This window comes from Parasteatoda tepidariorum, chromosome 8 (genome assembly GCF_982258835.1).
Source record: "Parasteatoda tepidariorum strain Cologne lab strain chromosome 8, Ptep-v5.0, whole genome shotgun sequence".
Taxonomy (NCBI): domain Eukaryota; kingdom Metazoa; phylum Arthropoda; class Arachnida; order Araneae; family Theridiidae; genus Parasteatoda; species Parasteatoda tepidariorum.
In genome coordinates this window covers 21,497,633-21,511,434 of record NC_141762.1, presented here as the reverse complement: position 1 = coordinate 21,511,434, position 13,802 = coordinate 21,497,633, and the positions used below count along the sequence as shown (strand labels likewise).

General features: G+C 30.8%; 1 protein-coding gene across 6 annotated transcripts in view; it reads right to left on the bottom strand.

Annotated features, from left to right (window-relative positions):
- The window catches only part of LOC110283197 (beta-1,3-galactosyltransferase 5), a 123,410-nt gene that overhangs the window by 60,630 nt on the left and 48,978 nt on the right, over positions 1 to 13,802 (bottom strand). For all 6 annotated transcript variants that reach the window (XM_043042892.3, XM_021148001.4, XM_071180613.2 and 3 more), the window contains one exon: positions 8,710 to 8,764. The gene's annotated coding sequence lies outside the window, so the exon portion shown is untranslated. The remainder of the gene's footprint in view (positions 1 to 8,709; positions 8,765 to 13,802) is intronic.

Genomic DNA, 13,802 nt, shown 5'->3' with positions numbered 1-13,802 from the left:
TTAAAGCCATTACAGCGAGTTCTTATTACAGAAATAAAAATTTCATATTTTATTACATCCGTCTGGATTAAGAGAAAAAAAATTAAATGAAACAAATATTTAAAAAACTACACTGTTGAAAAATAAAGAAAATAATTTTAATAAAGAAAGATTTTATTTTATTTTTATAACCGTCGTTAAACAGTCGACCCAGTTTTTGGATTTAAGACTTCTATCGTTCAACTCCGTAGCCTTGTAATTTTGAACCCAATCCAGAAGACAAGCGAACTCCTGGATCGAGTATTGGGAGAAATTTGCCTTCGTGGAGGACTTCTTTATTGAGCAAATCCGCATTTGCGTTACATGGAGGGGAAGACCACGAGAACCTCCCACGGTTAGACGCATGGCAAGGGGACTCTAACTCATGATCCGTCTACCACTGAGGATATTTTACGACAGCCCTGTGGTCGATGCAAGCCGGATGCGGAATTTGCATCGACTGGGATTCGAACTCAGTTCGCTTCATTGGAAAGCGAACACTCTATCCCTTGAGCCATCGCGGCTCAATGAAGAAAGATTGTAACTAAAACAAGGAATAAATTTGATTAAAGTAGAAAAAATAGTAGTAGTTAAATTAGAGAAAACAGTTTTAAAATTTTCTTTTCAGGCCAACAAGAACGTGCAAGTCTTTGGTCAAACTCAATATTATTTTATTTTACTTTATAACCGATATTGAACAGCTGACCCAATTCTGAGTTTACAACTATCAATGTTCAACTCCGTAGCGTTATAATTTCGAACCCAATCCAAAAGATAAGGGAACTCCTAGATCAAGTATTGGAAGAAATTTGTTGCGGGGACTTCTTGATGGAACTAACCTCCCACGGTTAGCCTGAGGGCAAGGGGACTCTAACTCGTGATCGGTCTACCACTGGAAATATTTTACCTCGACTCTGCGGTCGGTGCGAAATTATCGATTAGCCATCATTGGGATTCGAACCTGGGTCAACTCAGTAATAGGCGAACGCTCTATTTCGCTCGGATCCAACAGTGTTGATTCGAAATGTAGCAACATAGTGCATAATTCTATTTCTTAGTATGCTTATCCATGGTGCGTAGCCAAATTATTCAACAAAAAATAAGCATCTTTTAAGCACTTTTCAAGCACTCAAAAAATATTTTAAAGCACCTAAAAAAATATCATTAATTAGGCAGAGTAGGAAAGTCTTTGATAATTGACTATTTTATCTTGTTTTAATCGTCATGTTAATAAAATAAAAAAATAATAAAAAATAAAATAAAATTTTGGTATTGTTTTTGACAGTGTCAAAAATCATGAAATTTTGAATCGTGTAAAACGAATGGCGTTTTCATACGCTACGGCCTGACAACACGCCGAAATAGATTGGAGTTGAATTAATTGCGGAAACGTTGAATAGAACAATGTAAACTGTGTCTTTTTACATAATTTGAAGCGAAAATCAACATAGTAAAGGAAAACTCTCATTTTGAAAAAGGGAAAATTAAGCACTTTTTAAAAACACCCAGTGAAAAAAGCACCTTTAAGGGCTTTTAAAAATCGAAAATAAGCACCTTTAAGCACTTTTTAAAAACGCTAAGCACCCTGTCATCAACAAGAAAGCAAAGTCACCATTTTATGTCAAATGCAATTTTTTTATCAGTCAGGTATTAATTGAATGGATTTTTTTATTAATTGGTTTTTCATACATCAAAGTATTGGATGAATTTCAACATTTATAATAATATTTAGTTAAAATACAATTTTAACTAATAAGTGTAGATTTTGCATATTTATTTACAGAGTCCTAATCGTAATTTAGTATTGACTTTTACTTTTTGCAGAATTTTTCTTACAAGACTCGTAATATAGGGTAAACAAACCAGTGAAGGAACACACCCCAGTAAATGAACATTTCATAGATAATTTTTAAAAATAAGATTTAAAAATTTTTTTTGGTTGGCAACAGTAGCTTATTAACTAACAATAGGAAGGCATCTAACAATGCATTAGATTACCTGGGTTACATAGTCTTCTCTCGAAAAATTTTTGAATCTGTTAAAATCTGCACACCTGGGTTCTTTGGCAAAATTATAAGGTCAGAGTTTGTAGTTATCTGTTTTAAGTGCACTTAATTGTATGTAATAGTTTTATTTTTCTGACTGTGAGATAGATAATTAAAAATATAGTTTTTGGGGTTACGTTTAATTTATTTTAAGCATCATAGCATAAACAAGTACTGATATTAAGGGGTGTTCATTAACTGGATTACCAACGATGAAAAACTAATGAGTGAACAAATCTTTATTCATTGGGATTTTTTCCTGGTAATGAAAATAAAATAATTTTTTTTTAATTTTCAAATACCTTTAGTCATATTATACATCAAAATTTATTAAAAATCCAAAAAACATCTTTTAAATAGTGTTGGAACAGGCATGTTCCTTCACTGGAAATAGATTTCCCAGTGAACAGTATGTCTGAATATGATTTTACATGGATCAAGATAATTAGTAGTACTGCGATATAGAGGACACCAAAAATTCTGCTAAAAATTTTATGAATAATTCCTAAAAAAAATTCCTTCCAAAATGCTAATTTAATAGCCAAATTCATAATCAAAACAATGATCATACCCTTTTTATAATTAATCTTCATAAATGTGGTGATTAGCTATATGATAAGTAAGACAACTTAATAAACTTGAATAGAGCATTTCTTCACTAGATAAACTTGAATAGAACATTTCTTTTGTGCTAATAATTATCTAAATTATAATTCTAATTATCTAAAGCTTAATTAGCTAAACTTACAGGATAACAACGTCATTAGATATTTTTAAAAAAAATACTTTACAATATTAAGAACCAGATAAAAAAAATAACTATCAAGAGGATTACAGTAGTAAAATAGCCAAAGTGAAACCCTTGTCAAGTTGCCCAAGGTTGCACAAAAGCATTAAAAAATTTTACTGTAAAACTAGAGTATGTGATAAAATAAAAGTATGCAGTCTTATTTAAAGATGATGCAGAATTATAATGTTAGACTAACTATAATTAAGCTTATAAGGTTCTTTTTTGAATCGTTTAGTTACTGGTTTTTATTTTAATAAATGTTAGGATGGTTTTTCTTTACGGATGCAATATGTTAATGAAGACTAATTACACTTTTTCTCAGCATTTACGGTAAACAAAGATTTGATTTAAATATTTTTACTTTTCAATCTTGTCTGTTTCTTAAATTTATTTCTAGGTTCAATATAATGCATATTTTTATGCTTGATAGAGACACCATTAACTCTTTTAAAATAATAAAAGAATAAATACAGCTGCGTATTATTTATTACTCATTGTAGCTTCATAAATGATTTTAGATAAACTATCAAAATGGATTTTTCTTTTTGCTGTTCATAGTAGAATTTATCAAATAACGTAATTAAATAAAATTTAAAAAAAAAACAGGAGTAAAAATAAATATGACAGACATTAAATTATAGATTGTTTATTTTTCAAATCTGCAGCCTTTTACTTGTTTATTTTTCAAATTTATATCTAATGAAGGTGGACGTATGGGGCTTTTAGAAGTATTACCATCAACTGAAGAAACAATGTTAGAAGATTGGATTATTGGGAAGGCAAAAATTGGATTTTCCCTGCATAACAATGACGTTAAAAATGAGATCTGACGTTATAACTGATGATAGAAAAGGATAGGAAAAATACATTTAAAGACAATCTTCCAGGTGAAAAATGGGTGAAACTTTTTCTGAAACGGCATCAACTGATAACTGAGAGCAATACAGAGATAATTTCAAAAGATTATGCTTCCTTTACAAAGGTTAAATAAAAAAGGAATATCCAGCTTAACTGCGTGCAAAGACTCAAACCTTATCAGATGAATGTTAAACAGCAAGTTTAAGACCTAAATGCCTTCCCCAAATTGACCAAAAACCTTTGCATGCTAAAAGAATATTAATAACAATATAATAATAAAAAATTAATTAAATAAATTTCAAAAATTTTTTTATTAATTTTGAAACATGAAAAGGAAATTTTGGTCAAAATTTGGAATGAAAAAAAAATTTTCCTTACGCAATAAGGCGAAAAATTCTATTTGTAGCTGTCTTGTATCATCATGTGAGTTCCATTACAGATTTGAGAATACCAGATAATCGGAAAGTGGTTGAAAATTTTGATTGAATATGAATTTTATTTGATAAATTCTGCCTAGAGCGGAAAAGGAGCGTTTGAAACTTTTATTGTAATCAGGAGCGGAGCTTCAGTTGGAATTTCAGTGTCTCTAAGCCTGTCAAAAAACTGCAGAAATTTCAGTTGTTAGATTCCGCTCTTACACACACGAAAACGAGTAAATAAAAAACGTAAAAAGTGTTCAATATATCATTTAGGGGAACTGGAATCTGAGATTTTTTCCACTTCTCATTATCAAAATTTTTACAAATGACACATAATGAACTTGATGATAGAACAAGTTTTTTTTCCCTTCTAATTTTAAAAATTTCCAGTCGACGTAGGCGAATAGTGAAATACAGATGCATGCAGAAGCAACGCGAAAACTATGCTTTAAATTTTTTTTAACAATATATCATGAATACGATAAATATAGAATACGATAATTAGAATTCACTTTAGTCGATCCACACTGCGCAAGCGTGAAGATATCACACACCTGTTGGAGTTTGCGCAGTGATCTATTTATTTAGAAGAAGGAAGAAGTCAATCATCGAATACGATATTACTAAGGTGAATACTGATTTAAATTTACTTTAGTTAACAAAAATATTAATGTAAAAAAAGATAATAAAATTGAATTAAATTTGGAAATTATAGAGTTAAATTTGAAAAACATCAATTCGACGATATATCGCTGTATTAAAATTCTGATATCGCTCGACGCAAGTGTTCATCTTTAAAATCCAGCCTCCATAATATGAATGAAATTCTCATTATCATTCCAAAGATTTGATGAATAGAAATACACTTCAATCAACAAAAGCCATATCGATAATGAAATTACCTATCACAACTTACGATTCACTAAACAAGAAATAAACAAAGGAGTGACGCTACGAAGAACAACAAAGGGTAGTTAGAAGGTCAGTCCCTTCATTAGCCAGAAAAGAATTACGAGTTTTGTTATTCATATAGCATTCGCCATGTTCTTTTTTTTTTCCCCTCAAGAAATGGCTACTGCACGCGCAGCTTCCAAAGAAACGAATTCATAATCGTTTGGAGAAGACGCCAATAAAGGACAACGCCCATAAGGTAACGAAGATAAATATTCAGAAGGGGAAAAAAATACCAAACAACATGGGATTTATAATTCCTATGTTATTGGATAATATCTTCCTTTAGCCATAAGTATGATAGTAATTTGCCGATTCCCATGGTGAACATTCGTATTGTTTTGCACCACAAGATATTGCTGGTAATGTAATTGTGATTTGATGTTTGAATGGTGGTCTTGGTAATAAATAAGAGTCATCTGTAAATATATTTTGGCGCAGTAATTCTGTGATAAATATAGCGATTGCCCTCAACTCAACAAATAAAAAGATTCTGAATACAGTTTTGTCTTACTTATTTCTATATTTAACATTAAAAAAAAGATGATTGTCGTCTTGCCCTCTCAAACATTGGACTGAATATTCACAAGATAAGGTCATTAATAAACAAAGAAATAGTAGATATTTGTGGATATCATCAATATAAAATTACTAAAATTGTAACAATATTTAGATGTTATTTATTTCTTCCTAATTTAACGGTTTTTACCAGTAATATTTTATGAATCATCCGTTTCTCAATATTATACTCGGTTATTAGTTTTTGCTTTGATAATTAATAAAAATTAAAGGTTTACAACTAATTTTGTTATCTAATTAGGGAAAAACATGTAACGAGTTTTTACAGTAACCAAAGACAGTCATTTCAAATCCCTGCTGTTTTTCCATAGTCGTTAGAGTTTTTACATCATTTCGTTTAGTTAGTTGTATAAGTATAATTCAAATGTTTTGTGTTGTCATATTTTAACGTACGAACTCATAGCGCATATTGGTGTGAATTTCCAACCGTTCCCTTTTCAATAAAATAAAAAAAAAAGATTTTTAAAAAATGTTTTTATTTTTTATTTCTTTTATATATAATGTTTGGGCATACGATGATTTCTTTATGCACCCAATGTCAAATAATAGGCTGCTGAAGTTGACTTATTCAACCCTTGACGATTTAATACGAATTAAAATAATTACGATTATAATACGAATCACTGGTAAGTTTGTGAATAAAAATTGCCAGTGACAACCGAAAATAATCAGGTTTACATTTGATCCCAATCCAATATAACTAGAACTTAATACCTGGGTTAAGGAAGTATCAAAAATAAGTTTAAAATAAATAAATAATAAGCTGTATACATATATATAACCTTAACTCTTTGAGGCAGAATTTTTATTAAACTTATTTTTCACGCTATTTTTATTATTTTGAATTAATTTAGTCCAAAATAAATGAAAAAATATTATATTTAGTATATTTTTAATTTACGGCTATGAAATACATCTTGAAACACTGGTGTCTTTTTCTGAGTTAAAGGCAAAATCTTAAAAACAAGGCTCACTTCCATACAATAATTTTTCATACTTGCAGTTATTTAGATCTAAGAGAAACAGTTATTCATCACTGAAATTTCTTTTATTTAAAAAATTATTTGTTAATAAATTTCTGAAAATGAATGGAAAAAAAAATTGCAAACATTTTTTTTTACTTTATTTTATTTTATTTATTCATTTTTTTTGGATATTATATTTTATATTTTCACGATAATCTAACAGATATTTTTTAGCAACTTTTAAACTGCTTTTTTATAATTGAAAAATACCGAAATATATTTTTGCTTTCAATCGGTACGTCAGAAAAAAAAGCATATTTAAAAGGAACACCGGTGTTCCATCTGCGTCAAAGGGATGGTGGTTTACGAAACGCTCTGTATATCGAATAAAAATCTTGTTTTACTAAACCATATTATAACACAAAAAAATTTTAATATTAGTTAACATTCATTTTTATTAATTTAAAAATAATATGAAAATGTTAAATATGAAACGTAATTATAACGTAAAGTCAAAAATTTGAGTTATATTTGCTGAATAATTTCTAAAATATAAACATTCGAAAAATTATTTATCTTTGAGTTAATAATTATATTGCTTACTTTTCACATCAAATTTTCGATCATTTAAAATTAAAAGAGAATAAGTATTAAAATTATCTATTTTGCGTAAAATTATATAAGTTTGTCGAAATATGCAAAAAGTAACGTTAGGGCGTTTAACTGGAGATGAGGTAAATGATTTACATTATTTTGACCATAAACTCTAGATTTAAGCTTAACGCTCAGATATTTATAGACAGAAATCAAAATTCACTAAAAAAAAAAAAAAAAAAAAAAAGAGAGAGAGAGAGAGAGCTTTAACAAATCAAGCATGTTTTCTCATACAAAGAAAAAATAATTTCGTTACTTACATATTAAAGAAAACTATTGATCTAAGCAATGTAGGCAATTATTTTTGAAATCTTCATTGTTATTAAACTAATAAATACAATCCTTTATTTAAAAAAATGCAAAGAAACGTTCAAGTTACTGATACTTTTTATGTTTAGCAGTTATATACAATAATGGTATTAATTAAAATTGTCTAACAAAAAAAAGGATAATAATTTTGTTTATAAACAATTATTAAACAGTATATTGGTTTCAAAACATTTTTAAGAAAAAAACTGCATTAAATGCTAAAGCTAAAGAAACAATTCCAAATTTCCAAGAAAACTTTGCATTTGACAATTCAGGAACTCAGAGCCGAAATCTTTATTTACAAACACTAAGCGGCATAACAATTAGAATGTTTAGAAGATGTGGAAATTCAGATGTATATGAGCACACCTTCCCATCTTCTGTCAGTTTTATGATTCATTAACCCCTTGTCATACGTAAACGTCTGGGAGACGTCATTTGTTTCTTATGACGTGCCTCAGACGTCTTCAACACAGAGATGCCAACTTTCTCCGGACAGCAAATAAATATTTTAAAGTGGTACTTTATCAATTGTGATTCTTGGTTTAATAAATTCAATTTAGAAGATTTTTATCCACCACTATTTCTAAATAATTCGTAGGCTTATATAATTCACCACTTTATAGTTACTATGTCATGCTATACCTTTTAAAAAGCAAGCAAAAATAGTCAAATATTTGCTAAATTTAGTTAGTTATTTACTGTTTTTTTTTTAAATTATTTTGGCGTGTCCGGAGCAATTGGCATCTCAGTCAACATTCCGTTGCGAGTTGCTGTTTTCAGTGCAATCAAAGATCATTTCTATATCAAGAAATTAATAATTCCGCTCAGTTTAGAGTTTTAATTATGATATATCAAGGGGTTAATTACATCTCTTTCCATTAGGAATGTAGTTGAAAGTTTTTCTTTCAAAAAAAAAATAATAATAATAATAAATAAATAAATAAATTAAAAGAAAAAAAAAGCTAGTTTGTTTGAGTGTCTTAAATTTAAATAAAGCGTTGAAATTCTGCTGTGCACAACTATGAACCTTAATGGAGGTAATAAACTATAAACCATAATAATTAATCATTATTAAACCATAAATGCAGGTGGCGGATAGCATAGAAAACTTTTCTTACTTAAAGACAGACCCAGTCTGTTATTCTTAACTTTTCAGCTGATTTCTCAGGAATTCTAAAAAAGAAAAAAAGAAACATAAATCAGCGATCAAAATTAACAATGTGTACCTAAAGTACTTCAATCAAAGGAAACCTAAAACAGGGTGCGCAGCCAGATTTTTCAAGAAAAATTAAAATAAGCACCTTTTAAGAATTTTTTAAGCATTCAAAAAATATTTTTAATCAATTTTCAAAAAAAAAAAAACTCATAATTTGGATCTGTGCAGTAATGAAGATTATACTTTTCGACCGTTTAAAGTTCTTAATTTATAAGCATAAAATCAATAAAAATTCAAAAACATTTTCAAAAACTTTACAAAATCATGATGAAGTAACTAGTTTGTGATAAAGAGAAAATTGCGAAAATTATGCATTTTTTGTAATTTAGAACGACAATCGACACGGCAAAAAAAAATATTTTTGAAAGATAGAAAATTAGGCACTTTTTAGAAACCCTGAATAAAAAAAGCACCTTTAAGGGCTTTTAAAAAACGTAAATCAAAAATAAGCACTTTTTAAAAACGCTACGCACTCCGTAAAAGTAATAATGATGATTCGGTTTACAGAGAAAATCAGGAAAAACGTTTTTCAATGGAAATTCGGTATAGGTAAATTGTAATATTTATTGTTAAAAAATGAGTTTAATAAAATTCCAGGCTTAAAAATTATTTAACTCATTTTTTAACAATAAATATTACAATTTACTGCAGTAAACACTTTAATATATTTAAAAAAATATCTTTATATTAAAGACTGAAGAGCAGAAACTTGAAAACATGAAGCCAAGTAAAAGCACTGTTTCTTAACCCTGGATAACTAAACATCAGATACTAGTAAAATGAATTATCCAATGTTGATAAGCACTACTGTATACTTGTTATCTTTTGAGATTTGCTGTAATTGTAGAATATTTAGTTCCATCAAAATGTACAAAGCTATTTCGAATGTTGAAAAGCTCACAGAAGCATACCTGCCAATTTTTACGCCTTTGGCGTAAAATTTTATTTCTATATTTAAAGTGGTAGTAAAATTTATGCTTTCTATATATTCCTTGCATTTATAAACTTAATTTAGAATCTTTTTGACCACCAGTATTTTTTAAAAAAAATTAAGCATCGATAATAAAATGTAATACAATTATGGTAGTCTGCATAAACTTTCCCAAATTACAGCGTATGTGTCAGCCTAAAATTGTAATTTAAATTCCATTTTACTACCACTGTGGAAAATCATCCTAGAAAGGATTAAAAGTTGGCAGGTATGCAGAAGACACACCTAAAAAAGCGACAAAAAAACTCCAAAATTTGTACTTTCAGTCCATCTAAGAAAGATAGAATGACCAGAGATCTGTTCAAACATTTTGTGAAAGATCCTGTTTTTGTGAAAACTATTCATATTTTGCGAATATAAAATAAGCGTTAAGCCACATTCTTTCAACCTGGGTCCTACTTTTGTGAATTTGTGCAAATAGGGTTCTGTTATTGCAAAATTTGCTAAAAACCTTTTCAAGAAATTTTTAAATTGTAAATAGAAACAAGATTCTGCTCAACAATTGCTGCTACTAAATTAGAGATGCAACATACAAATATTTGGTATTTAGCCTATACTGCTCAACACAGAAAATTCAAAAAATCACACACATTTTTAATATTTTCAATTGACATATTTTAAATAACACAACTTAGTAATGTATCACTTTTAATGTGTAAGCATTAAGTAAACTTAAACAATTCTTAAATTTATAATATTTTACTTAAACAATTGCCAGAAATTAATTTTTATTTACATAATATTAAATTAATTAATTTTATGAATAAATATAAATTGATTAATTATTTGTTCACAGAAAAAAAATATGATGTAATATTAATAAGAGCGCACACGATGTTTTTTAAAGTAGAAATATTTTCTTAGAATACTACGTTTTAGAATTTAAACTTAGGGAAATTTAGTTTGTCTAGAACCGTCTTCTTCCCCTCCCCCTCCGGGAAGGGTTTATTTGATTAGCAAAACCATAATGAAGATAAACAAATTTGTGAAGGGTCCGATTAAAAGAATTATTTTGTGAAGGGTCCGTTAATAATACAAAAAGTAAATACTTTTGTATTAAAAGAATTAAATCTCTTTCGTTTTCATAAAATGTCTTTGTTAAAGAATAAGCGTAGAGAGATTCTATTTTGGGAATTCAAGGCTGAAAACATACCATTGAAATATAAATAGATTTATATTTCAAAGGAAGAGTTATTTTTAGAATCGTTCCCTTTTTCAATTCCATATAAGGAAGTTCCCTTTTTCAATTCCTTAATGCGTAAGGTTACAAGGAATGTACGAATGTGCCTTTTTACTTCAAATCTATGTTGGTATAAAACGTAAGAACGCATAGTTTTGCGTGTCCTTTTCATCATGATGTGATCCCGATAAGCTGTTCCGGGATTGTCCGGAGTCTTGTCCACTCCCCCTCCTTTTCAGGAGTGGGGACGTGAACTGTATGTATGTATATACACTGGTTATCATAAATTAAGGAAAATTCACAAAAATCGCGATAACTCAAGAAATTACACATGGAATTTTATGAAACTTACCCACAATATACAACACATAGTAAGGTATTAAACAACATAAAAAGAAATTATCAGACATTAATAGTAGTATAGAAATTAGCACATGTATAAAATAAACAAATTGGAAGTATCGGTTTGCAATAGAAAAAGTACCTTTAATATGGAATATGATTGCCTCTAGAAGCAATACAGCACAAACAGCGATGTGTGATGCTTTCAATTATGCGGTCTATCAGTTCAATAGGAAGTGAGAGCCATTGCTCTTGTAAAGCAGTTGCAAGCGTGGCAAGGGTCTGAGGGGGCGGATTGATGGCAGATACACGCCTCCCTAGAGCATCCCAAACGTGCTCGATAGGATTCAAGTCCGGGGATCGAGCTGGCCACTCCATGCGAGTAATTGTTTCCTGTTGAAGATAATCATCAACAATGCGAGCTCTGTGTGGTCTTGCATTATCGTCCTGTAACAGGAAGCAATCACCAATTGCCCCGGCATATGGGCGCACATAAGCATCAAGGATGTTGTCTCGATAAACCTGAGCATTCACGGTTCCCCTTGGAAAGACATGGAGGTATGTGCGCCCTCCTAAGGATATGCCTCCCCAAACACAGACACTGCCTCTTCCGTATGCATCTCTTTCACGGATGTTTGATGGATGATAACGGGTCCCAGGTTCTCTCCATATCAAATAACGTCTACTGTCACTTTCTAGACTAAACCTGGACTCATCCGTAAAGAGAACAGGCCTCCATTGATCTGACGTCCAGTGGACATGTTGTCGGGCCCACTGCAAACGGTCTCTCCTATGGCGTGATGTGAGCGGCACGCAAATGGCTGGTCGTCTCGCATACAGACCACCTTCGTGGAGCCTTCTGCGCACAGTTGACGTTGACACCAACCTTCCGGTGGCTGCAGCAAGAGAGGATCTAAGATGTGTCGGAGTAGCGGTTCTATTCCTGCGTGCACTTAATGTCAAATATCGGTCATCGGCACTGGTCGTAACAGTTGGCCGTCCTTGACTGAACCTCCTAGATGCCGAATCTGTGGTTTGAAATTGCCTCCAAAGTCTATGAACCACAGATGGACTCACATTTAGCCATCTGGCCACTTCTGATTGACTCTGCCCTGCCTCTAGTCTCCCGATGGCTCTCCATCGTAGTTCTTCAGGCAAATGATGCCTAGAGGTCATTATTACGAATTGGCTATCTCAGATTTTCAATGTCGCAATCACAGTAAAATTTGTGTGCTTTCTCTCAAACTTGGACTTTTATGCTCCAGGCAGATGACGTAAGCCGAGTGCAGCGCCACTAATTTGCATATTGCAGTTTTACTCAGCTACTCTTAGTGGACAACATATGCAAATTTTGCACGGTTTGGCTTACTTTTGAAAGAGTTATCGCTATTTTTGTGATTTTTCCTTAATTTATGATAACCAGTGTATATATATATATATATATATATATATATATATATATATATATATATATATATATATATATATATATATATATATATATATATTTAATTCGCAGTCGAATGATTAGTTACAGATTAACATTTGTTTAAAAGCCGGCCAGATGGTCGAGCGGAATGCGTGCCAGACTGTGAAGCGAATGATTGTAAGTTCGAATCCCGCTTAGGGCATGGTTGTTTCTCTCTGTGTTGTCCTCAGTAGTGTGATGTATGAATGTGGCCTACCTTATAACGGGTATCAGTGGAAGTGTGGCGTGGATAATGTTGCTCGCCTCCGTGACTAAGGTTCACAGGCGCTCACCGGCTAACGTTACGGCAACTTCCATGGCAAATGAAGAATTCAATGCCTGCCATTAAAAAATGGTTTAAAAAACAACAACACTGGTTTAATTTAAGGTATCTAGAATTAGTTTCGATGAGAAAGACTTAAGTAAATTGAAAGGAATAATAAAATTTTTATAAAATTTTTAAGTTTATTTCAAAATTGCATAATTATTATAATTTTAGGTATTCATTTTTTTATAGAAGCTTTTTTTGGCAAACAAAATGCGTTTCATCTATTTAATTTTAATAAAGTGTTAGTTGTCTTAACTCAATAAAAATCGTAGCTGTTTTAAGCCGCTAAGTTTGAAAAAAAAAATGTTTTACTAGGTAATTCATTTTACAAATAATCGTTATGTATGAAATATTTGTTGCCTTCACTTTAAGGCGAGATATAGCTGCAATTGGGCTAGTTATTTTTACACCAGAAAAATACCAGTTAAAGTTTAAATAGGAAATTTATAATTCGCATGAATCTCTTCTCTCTATATGTTGTTGTTGCTGTTCCTTTACGTCGCACTAGAGCTCCACAATGGGCTATTGGCGACGGTCTGGGAAACATCCCTGAGGATGATCCGAAGACAAGCCATCACAATTTTGATCCTCTGCAGAGGGGATGGCACCCCTGCTTCGGTAGCCCAACGACCTGCATGCGAAGTCGAGCACTTTACGGTAGAACAGTTTAACGAAGACCAATACCG